Source organism: Cuculus canorus, chromosome 1, assembly GCF_017976375.1.
Source record: "Cuculus canorus isolate bCucCan1 chromosome 1, bCucCan1.pri, whole genome shotgun sequence".
In the NCBI taxonomy this organism is placed as follows: domain Eukaryota; kingdom Metazoa; phylum Chordata; class Aves; order Cuculiformes; family Cuculidae; genus Cuculus; species Cuculus canorus.
In genome coordinates this window covers 17,045,030-17,055,239 of record NC_071401.1, presented here as the reverse complement: position 1 = coordinate 17,055,239, position 10,210 = coordinate 17,045,030, and the positions used below count along the sequence as shown (strand labels likewise).

At 42.4% G+C, this 10,210-nt stretch overlaps 1 protein-coding gene across 5 annotated transcripts in view; it reads left to right on the top strand.

The window, feature by feature from the left end:
- Positions 1 to 9,307: 9,307 nt before the first annotated feature.
- The window catches only part of GUCY2F (guanylate cyclase 2F, retinal), a 53,641-nt gene continuing 52,738 nt past the window's right edge, over positions 9,308 to 10,210 (top strand). For all 5 annotated transcript variants that reach the window (XM_054056875.1, XM_054056878.1, XM_054056877.1 and 2 more), the window contains exon 1: positions 9,308 to 9,795. The gene's annotated coding sequence lies outside the window, so the exon portion shown is untranslated. The remainder of the gene's footprint in view (positions 9,796 to 10,210) is intronic.

Genomic DNA, 10,210 nt, shown 5'->3' with positions numbered 1-10,210 from the left:
AAAATCAGCATAACATGAAATCAGGAGGGGTTATAAGTCTGGCATCTGGGGAGTCCTCTGAACCGTTTGTCATCCTCAGACGTTCACCATGAGGAAAACTTAATTAAAATGAAACATTGAAAGAGGCTCACTATTCTCCTCTCCAGAACAGCTCACTGCTTAATTGGAGAAACAAACTGTGCTCAGTGGCTTAGTGGAACAAACGAGACTTTTTTTGAACAAGACTTCCCCGAATACAAAAAGAAAGGTGGAGGGCAGTGAAATATATTTTACCAGCATTGATTTCAATTTGTTCTAAGAACTGAAATTCTGCTAGTAACACTTTAGTCTGGATGATGAACTAAAAAATCATGCTTATGCTCCATAAAATATGTGGTAGGGAGAATAGAAACACTGTCCTTTGTTGTGCCCCCCTGTTTTACTTGCGAGTTTTCTGGAAAAGAAAAACCCTCTGACGGACCAGGTACATATGCATTATGTCTGATTCACAGAGAATTTACTTTGGCAGGATTTGGGGGTGACCAGGGTATTAAAAGGAAGCCCAAGCACCAAACTACTCCAGCTGCGTTGCTTTCCAGCCTAATCAGCTGGAAAATTGTGCGGTCTACCAGAGAGGGGATACTTTCTTATGGGCTACCTGGGGCATGAGCAGAGTGTGTGTTAACTACGTTGGCTCAGAGGTGATTCATAAAGAAAATAAAGACTGTGGAAGAAAGCCATGACATAAGCCAGCATGGCAGTAAAGTGCAACCAGATTTCAGGTTGTTTTGATCTTCTCCTTAGAAGAACCAAGGAGGAGTGAATGTCAGAGCCATTTTCAGCACTGGCTGTGCTGCTTGAGAACAGCTGAGGTGAAAGGGAAGGTCCAACGTGTCACATGCCTCTGGCTGAAGGTTGTGAATTGCAGAAACATACAGGACAGATCCCTGTAACTCATAGACATGCTGGATTTTTTCTAACATCCCCCACAACATGGCATGGCAGTCAGCATCTGAGGATGGCAGCAGGAGCAGGAAATTTTGGGTAGGTTTCCTTCTGTCTATGCTGGTGAGGCGGTGAACTCAAGCAGGAAGAGGAAACACAGATCAAGGATGGGAAGAAGAATCTGTTAGTTGGTACATGGTGGTTTGCTCAAGGCTGACTCATATCTACCCTTTTAAAGTCTTGCAGCCAGGCTTCTTATCTTTGCTGTGTGGGTGGAATGATTTGCCTCTGGTCTTATAAAAAAGCCTGCAACAAATCAGGAATCCCTGAAACCTGTTGTCCCACCTCTTGGGGTACTCTCCACCTCTTTGGACCTGCCTTGGTATGCTATAAAGAATATGCAAGTTACTCTGCTCTCATTGATCCCCATGCCCATCTGTACCGCATTTCATGACACAGGAGCTTTCAGAAACTAGAATGGCCACCAGAAAACCCCAGGAAGACAGCTGGAGCCTTTTTCAGACCGGCTGCAACACATGCCGCTGAGCTAATTTTTGAAATGTTGATTCTTACAGTTAAGCATATCCTTACTTGTGTTACAGTATTGAGGTTCCTCTTGGCCCAGGAGAACTCCTCCTTGGTCTTTCCACCCAAAGGATAACTGCCAGCAGATGGGATAGGGCCAGAACCAGACTTTGATACTGCTGTGGATGAACATCTTCACTTTCATCAGCTGAATACATCACAGCATATTTATACTACTCCTTGAGATCCTCCCTCAGTCAGCCAGACATGAAGTCTTTTGACAGATCCTAGTACTCAAGAAAAACAGCATAAAGTGTTCAACATGGAGTAAAACATGACTTGCACATATGTCTATGGTCTTAGGGAAGAAACAGAAGTGACAGCTCTTTGCTGCACCTGCTGCATTATCTGCTCAGTATTTCAGTCACTTGCAGTGATGTTGATGCAGATGCAGACTTGGAAGAGTTTTGTGCTCTTTAAAACACAGGCAAATGTATTGCAGGCTCTAGTGTCTTATTATATAGGTCTGCTTCAGTAACAGCTGCAGAAGGTAAAGTGATAGAAGAAAGGGAGCAACAACTGTGTTCCTTTTTCACAGCATGAAGCTGGCAATGCTGATAGGAAAAGACAAACTACCCTCCCTGTAACCACACCCTTACTAAAACCATCCGAGAAGCAGGCAGTCCTAGCACCTCGGGAAGTTGTTTCTTATCATACCTCTCTTGTTTTGCCCACATCATTTTGAAAGGTCAGATAAGAACCAAGGTTGCAGTCTGGGCTCAGATCAGATGTGATGCTTCTTGATTTCTGACAGGGAGCAAAGGCCAATGAAACTGGAACCATGGCAAGTCAGAACCAGCACATCAGAGCTGAGGACAGTTTAGGAAGAGGCTATCCTGACCCATCTTTGATAAATCTCCCTGAATCTATCTCTACTGATCCCTGCAGACACCCATGTGGCCTGGCCTGGCCACAAGCAAACCAGGTGGCTCCTAGGTCACCAGATTTGCTGGTTCCTCAGACATGGGTGCTACTCTTCTCTTTTTGTCCCATGGCTCTAAGCATCCAAGTTTTCTGTTCTGGCCTGCAGTACTCTCAGCAATGACTACCCGTGCCTCATGTCTGCTACCCATCCACAGCAGCACTGGAGATAACACAGCAAAACACAGTCAGGCTGAGAGGCTTACCATTATCAGCTTAGGAGCTGTAGGTCTTCAGGGAATTTTAATCAGCAGAGACACTTTCACACTCAAAGAGACAAAGATATTATCAATTCCCTTAAATAGGCACCGGAAGACCTGAGCTGCAGCTCTTGTGACTCTTTCTCTGTTCATCTCAGCTTACATAAACTGTTCCATGAACTGAAGCGATGTCACGCTGGTTCCCAACGGCTAATGCTCCAGATCTTTGGCCACGTATGTACTTTGAAAGTTAAATTTCTCAGAAGGGTTTTCTTTTCTATAAGGAGCATGCTGTTTATTTCTCTCACTGCTTTGGGAGGGACCCTTTGTGATGGCCACCCTGAAAATCTGTACTAGGACACAGCAGGCTGCTGCTGCTGCTTGAAAATTCCTGGCTGTGTCTGGGTCAGTGCTTATTTTCACTGGTAGTTTTGATCTGTTTTTTCTCTCCCTCTCTCCCAGGCACGCTACACTTGTCCTTCTGTAGCGTACCATGTTGTGCAGCAGCAGATAATGGGGACTTAGTGAGGTTTTAGCCTAGACGTGTGTGTTTCAGATGAAGGGATTAATATCTGCAGGTTTGTCAGGACTCCTGCAGGCTCCAGGTTTAAAATACAGTGATGTTTACACTCGGATTTATTCTTTGTCTTGCTTCTGTCAACATGTTCATTTAATTATAGTTCCTTTAGAAAAAAACCCACATGGTTGGCATGAAGATAGATAAGAATGATTGATTATTTCCACCCATCCCCCACCTTGTGTGGTCAGTTGAACTGCAGGTATTGTTGGTTATTTGGCAGTTAGGACTGTTTATTTCTATACACCTAGGAGGGAAAGGAAAAGAGTCATTGGGGTGTTTTGTTCTGTTATGTCAGGCCTTAGATTTACTGAAGAATTACAGCATGTGTTTAACAGATGTGTCACTCTAGCTGTGTTAACTGAGTTTGAGCAGCACTGCAAAATAACCATCTGCAACAATCTGTGTGGTTTGAATGTCCCTTAGAAACAGTCATCTCAAGGGCCATCTTTAGGAATGACAAATAAAGGGTACTAAAAAGTAGGTGTGCTCTGAAACTGGGTACGTTGACCCTTGCTAAATTTTATGCAGGCCCTGGAAATTCAATGAAATCAAAATATTTCTCCAGAGAGGGTCCTCAGAAAGGCTTGTAAATACAATTTTTTAAAAAGTCAGTAGAAATTCCTACAGATTAGCTTTTCTGCCAGTCTGAAATAGGGCCAGTTAATCAGCAGTAAATTGAGCAGGTACTTGCCCAGTCTTGCTGGCACAGAGAAGGTTAGTGGGAAGGCTTGGGCACACCACGGGCTTTCCATGGGAGAGGGTTTTGCAGAGAGTCAGCAGAATGACTTTTGCCATACAGCAATGCAAAGCAGCTGCCAGATACTGCCAGAGCAGCCTAGAGTGTTTGTGTGTGTATATATATACATATGTACACACAGAGACATACATATAACTGACTGTGATGTTAGCAAATTGGGATATAAAAAATTATAAAAATAAAGTGTGTTCAGACAAGAGAGCTCTTGTGCAGTAGAAGTTGAGTGTTGGGGAGACCAGATGCTGTCAGAGAGGTCATGTAGGGCTGCATGGACATGACACTTGGAGCGCAGAGTGGTTTCTGTCTCTGCTCTCGTATGATCTTTTGTGTAACAACTGGCAGGTCATGGAGAGACCTTATCTTAAAAATGCTGACCTAAGTCCCACACGATAGCAGTGTACAGTTATAACAGAGGCAACACCTCTTGGGTTTTGTTTCATCCCACACTAAGAAGAGCATAAGGCTTTGGGTCTAGTACATATGTTTCCTATGTGGTTTTGGCTAGATAGCTAAACTTTGTGTGCCCTCAGTTTCTAAAACTTTAAATGATGCTAATGACGCTGTTCTACACCAAATATTGGTTAAATGTTTGAGTGGCCTGATAACAGGGGAAAAGGTATATATTGTGATAGGCAAGGTGAAAGCTGGAGGAAGATATAACACCGGTGCTGTATGGCCTGTGCTACGGTTCTGAATCCAAGTTAAAGTATCTCCAGCAAACTTTTGAAAGCTCAGATACTTTTATAAGGTTGTAAAACTAGCTATTTTCTTCAAGCTGCTGAAGATGCCAGAGGCTAGGAGAGACCTATTGGGACAGAAGATGCTCTGCAATTATTTCCACAGTGTGGTTTGTAAAGCCTTAGCGCAAAGGAAATGCAGGTCAGCGTCACTTGGGGATAAATGCTGTTTATCAGATCTGGCAGGGTCTGATGAATACACAAGCGAGGTTATGCACTTGCAACATAGCATAGGGTAAGTCATCATGCAAACCATCAGCCAGACATCAATGAGCCCATAGACATATTTGGAAGTCTTTTTACCATTCACCATGAAAAGAGTTGGCCAAAGCCCATCATTCTCTGTCTGCCAGAAGATTTAGTGTGATATATTTTTGCTTTTTGGCCACACTGTGGCAAAATGATTTATTTTTTTAAATATCCAAAGAACTACAAGTTTCCTGAACTCTACAAGCACTGGGTGGGTTTGCTGTTCCCCTCAGATTTTCTGTTAAAGCCGTCAATGAAATCGTCGTTGTCACTTAGCTGCTGTGACTGTTTTCAAGGCTTCTCTGTGCAGGCCAGGCTTGTAAAACATGGATCAAACACTCATCTACTTTCTCAGATAAGAAACCTGTCGATTTCTAAGGTTTTCCAGGCATAGATTCAGACAAGTTTGAAGTTTTTTTGAATGTGACATATTTCAAGAAAAAACATTTTAGACATGTTGGGCAAATGCTTTTCCAGTTAATATCACGTGAGACAATCTGTCTCCTCTGACTTTAACTTGCTTATCAAAACTCCAGCCTCACTAAGCCTTGTGTACAGAAAATGATGAACAGCAGCCACTTCTTAGGCTGAATCATAGCTGGGTTCTAAGAGGTTTGGAAATGTCCCCTAGAAGAGGAGCTTTTCTCTATATATTGCTATATAATGAGCTTCTGGAGACGAGACTGTCAAATTAAACACTCAGGTTCTGATGCCTAAATAAATACACATACAACTACCTCATCCACTGTTACGAGAATGTTTTCTGCCAGCTATAACACTGACTGTCCAAACTACCTGCAATGTCATATATTCCAGTAACGACAGTGCCAGCGACTTCAAACCTCATAGGCTACAAAACCAGCTTCCAAGAAAATCAAATAAATCTAGCCATTTTGGGAAAGAAGTGGACTTAGTTGAACTTGACTCTACAGGACTCTCCAAGGCTGACATATAGCTGCTCTGATGTGAACCAGGCAATCTGGGCAAAAAGGGAGTTCACATGCTGAACGGCAACTTGAAAAGAGGATAAATTGGAACTGCAGGACACCTCCCCCCAAAAAAACCCCAAACCAGCACCAAAAAAACATGAGACATTAAACCCTTCCTGTTCTGCATGGTCAAGAAACTGATGTTGGATTGAGTTGATATGAAATGTACTCAAAGTCATAGAAGGGGCAAAATGGGGAGGAATTTGTAAAGAATTAAAGGATGGAAGTTAACTAGTGCCAGGCAGTAAGTCTGAAATGATAACAAATCTTGTCAGTCTAAACGAGTCACAAATCTGGCATGTAAACTCAAGCAGCGGCATTGTCTTTTTAAATGCTTACAGGTTATCATCCTACTGAAAGGTGATACTGAGGGAGAAAATAAACACTACATACTCAGTGTGTCCATGTGGTGAGGAGATGAAAAACAATTAATTGATATTATGAAATAAAATAGTAGAGGAGGATGCCTCCTTTGGCAATGTTTTCTAGTTGAGCCTCTGGGATCTCATTTTTCCAGTGCTGTTCAATAACTGTATCACATTATCTAGAAGAAACAGAAAAATCATTATTCATAAAACTTGCAGAATGGTCTGGTCCTCTCATTAAATGGACGTATTTGAAAAGTATCCACTAAACTAAAACCAGATGGGGTTTGTATACATCTGGGAAAACAGAATTCATACAACACTTGCAAGGCAGAGGTTTGCATTAAGGAAAGCAGAGATGGGCTTGCAAACATCATCCTGCAACAGCGTTCATCCAAGCCGTAGAAAAAAAAGTGACAAAAACTGAAAAAGGTGATAAAAGATGCCATCATTTCTATATTCAGCATTAAGGAGAGAGTCTCAGTAATGGATACTATTTTTAATTTAGTAAAGAGATAGAAAATTAAAAATGCATGTCAAAAGATTGTTTCAGGGATGAAACTGAAAGCATACTCGATAGCAGAAGCCTTAAGGGGCTGTTTATTTATTTTACTCAGAGGATGACTAGAATGTGAGTTAATTATGGTGTGCAAATGTCTACAGGGAAATGATATTTAGTGTGCTTCCTGTTTTTTTGTTTCTCAGGCAAAGAGAGTGAGAGCCAGTTGCAGGAAACTGAGGCCAGACACAGTGTTCATTAAATGGGTATTTTTGATGTTGAGGGTAATTAACAGTTGGAATAATAGATGTGGGAACCTGGTGGATCCTCTAAGGTTAAAGCTTTTAATTAAGACGCTGAGGACATGAAGAAAGGCTAATGCGAGTGTTGCCATGCTGCTCTCCCTTGGTTTTCTCTGTCATCAGTGGAGATACGAGACTTTCTACAGGGAGAGTCAGAACAGGAGATAAGCCTTTTCCCTATCTGCTGGCTTCAGAGGGTTTCCAGAGAAATCAGCTTTATTCAGCGGCACCCTCTGGTATAGTGAATTACAAAATGTGTTTTATTTCCAGGACATCCGAAGAGCTGAGAGCAGCAGAAGGTCCTGGGAGGCTGTATGGCCAGGCAGTTGTGGGAGGTCAGACCGAGATGTTAGAGCACCCTCTTCTGCCCTAAAAATTTAAAGCAAAGTGATACAGATGTGGCTCAGCCTTCCCATGGGAAAAGTTATGGCTGAATAAATGTGTGTATTGCTCCCTCATTTCAATGACTACAGCAGAGTGATGGAAATTGACCCAATGGTGTGAAAATAACACAGCATTACAAAGAAATCTTCACTCTGTGATGTAGTTGCTGCAGTACTAGTGAGCTCAAGATGTGAGGGAAAAAAAGCAAGGTTTGGTGGCGTACTGAGGGTTTTAAACTTCAATGTTAGTGCTGGCCAGATGAATTACTTCAATAACTTCCCCCCCCCCCCCTTCAGCTGAGTTATTTACCTTGCTTATTTGTTACTGAGGCAAATCACACAATGCCAGGACATGAGCTTGTTTTGCAAAGCCAGGAATGTGGTCTCCATTCCTGGGTACCCTAAGCGTGGGATAGACATGGCAGATATATTTGGGATAACCAGCTTTTCCTATGGAGGGTGGATTCCTGCCACTGGTATTACTTGACTGTAAAAGAGTTTTTTCTTTCGTTGATAGACAAGAAGCAAAAGAAAAGGGAGAATGTGATAAGGGTTTCCACTTTAATTGTCAAGGGTCAGAGTAATTATGTGAATAAAAAGAGCCTCAAGACAATTATTTTTTTAGTATTTCATTGTTGGGTGCTTGACACGTTTTTTTGAACAAGGAGGTTTTAATGCTATAAACATCTCCTAGTAAGTAATCACTGGAGCTACCCGGGAGATTTTGGAGCTGCTGACACGAAGTGAAATCAAACTGTGCAGTACCATTTTTGATCCCGAAAGAAATGAGACAGCAGTGAGCATATGAAGTATGGATAGATATGTAGATATATTTGTATGTGGATAAATAAAACTTTTAAGTTCTGTTAAAAAAAATCAGACTCCTAGCTGCAAAAATCTTCATTTGATTTCATGCTTTGATCAAAACCCCATGTCAAAACCTAATGCACTAGTAGCATACATAGCAGCATTCTTGGTTTAGGCTTGACGTTACCATGTCTTTTAGGTATTTTTCTAATGTGAAGCTATTTAGTAATTCGTGATAAACATCTTAAGCAGTCTTCAATGAAGCACATGTCCAGGATTCTTCTCAGATCTGGGCAGTGCAAGGAAATCACTGAATGGAAGGAAATGAAGTGAATGGAGAGGGCTGCTTTCCCCACTGCGTCTGAAAGGCTTTGTGGCTTCCTGTAATCATTAATCATGAAAAGAGGACTGCTCCTCAACACACACCAATGAGACATGTATAATTTATATGATGTATTTGAAGTTAATACTGCTAAAGTGTTGGATTGTAGATGGTTCCCTCTAGACCACAAGCACTGATCCTGTGACTTCTGCTAAATTATTGCAAGCAGTTTACTAGCTAGGGCAGTCATGGAGACTTTTGAGGTCTTTCCAGGATGACAGTTTTATTGCCAGGTCACCTGGGGATGAAAGGTGTCTGGGAGTCTGTAGAGGATTATTAGAGGGCCCAGCTATGGGGAAATATACAGAGTACCTAGGGAAATAACTGAGATTATTTTGATACAAATATAAAAAGCTCTTTGTGTGTCATGACTGGTACAAGGAAGAAATGGGGGAAAGGGCAATGCAACACATCAGCGGGATGGTAGAGCCCAAAATCAAATATTCTGCTTGCCCCAAATCAAAAATAGCTCTTGTCTCTGCTGCTTACAGGGCAGAAGAGGAGCTATCCCAGCTGCCGTCCACAGAGACTTAAGGAGCTATGCTGCAGGGGCAGATCCCAGGAGCTAAATCTCACTAATCCAAGGGCAGAGCTTTAAGATGCCATCTCTACAATTACTATGTTAGATATGAGTTCATCTTCGCACTAAGGCAGTTCGGAGTGAGGTAACCTTGGAGCTCTGCAAGAGCTTCATTGAGGGACTAAAGCCTTGGTGGGAGGTACCTCAAGTCGTACTACCCTGGAGGAGAAGGATAGTCCTCACTGAAAGGAACACAGGAAGCTTTTGACACGACGTGGAGGGTCCCAGAGCACCCACTCAGCTGGAGTGACCCATGCAAGCAAGAAGTTGAAGGCGGTGGGCACCCATGAGCATTTGCAGCGGAGGCTGACTATGCATCGCATCTCCTTGAGTAGTTGGGACCCACATCCAAGGACAGGTGTTGCCAGCAGTGAGAAGCTGCTCTGCTGGTGGGTGGCTCTTTCTGAAGGTCTCTCTCCATCAGACTAGAGGACCTGTGGGAGTTTTTACAGCACACACTTCACTGCGGAGCTCTGCGTTGCATGTCTTTGTGGCTGAGGATTCAGGATAAAAATACTTCTCCAGTAATGAAGAGGTAAGCTGGTGTAACGGGCCTGCTATTTTTAGAGCACAAACCTGCTTGGATCAGCAAATTTTCTAAGCCACAGGATGGCATGGAGACTGTTATGGGTTTGTGATTTCTGTGCCTAGCTGTGGAGGGTGAGATTGCTATTTCCAAAACAACTGTGTCTCTTTGTCTTTAACCAAGAATATTTTAAGCCAAGAGTGAAGATAAAGTTATTTAGCAGTTCTTTAACTAAATCCAAATCACAAACCTTCTTTTCCCTGGTTTTGTGATCACCTGTTTATCCACCTTTCATTTTTTCAGGTTTGAGAGACTCTTCTGTGGGTTGTCCTTAAAAAACCTTTTCAGAAAGTTTTAAAATCACACATGCATGTGTATATCTAATGTATGTATATACGGGTCTAAATAAGCATGTGCATGTGTG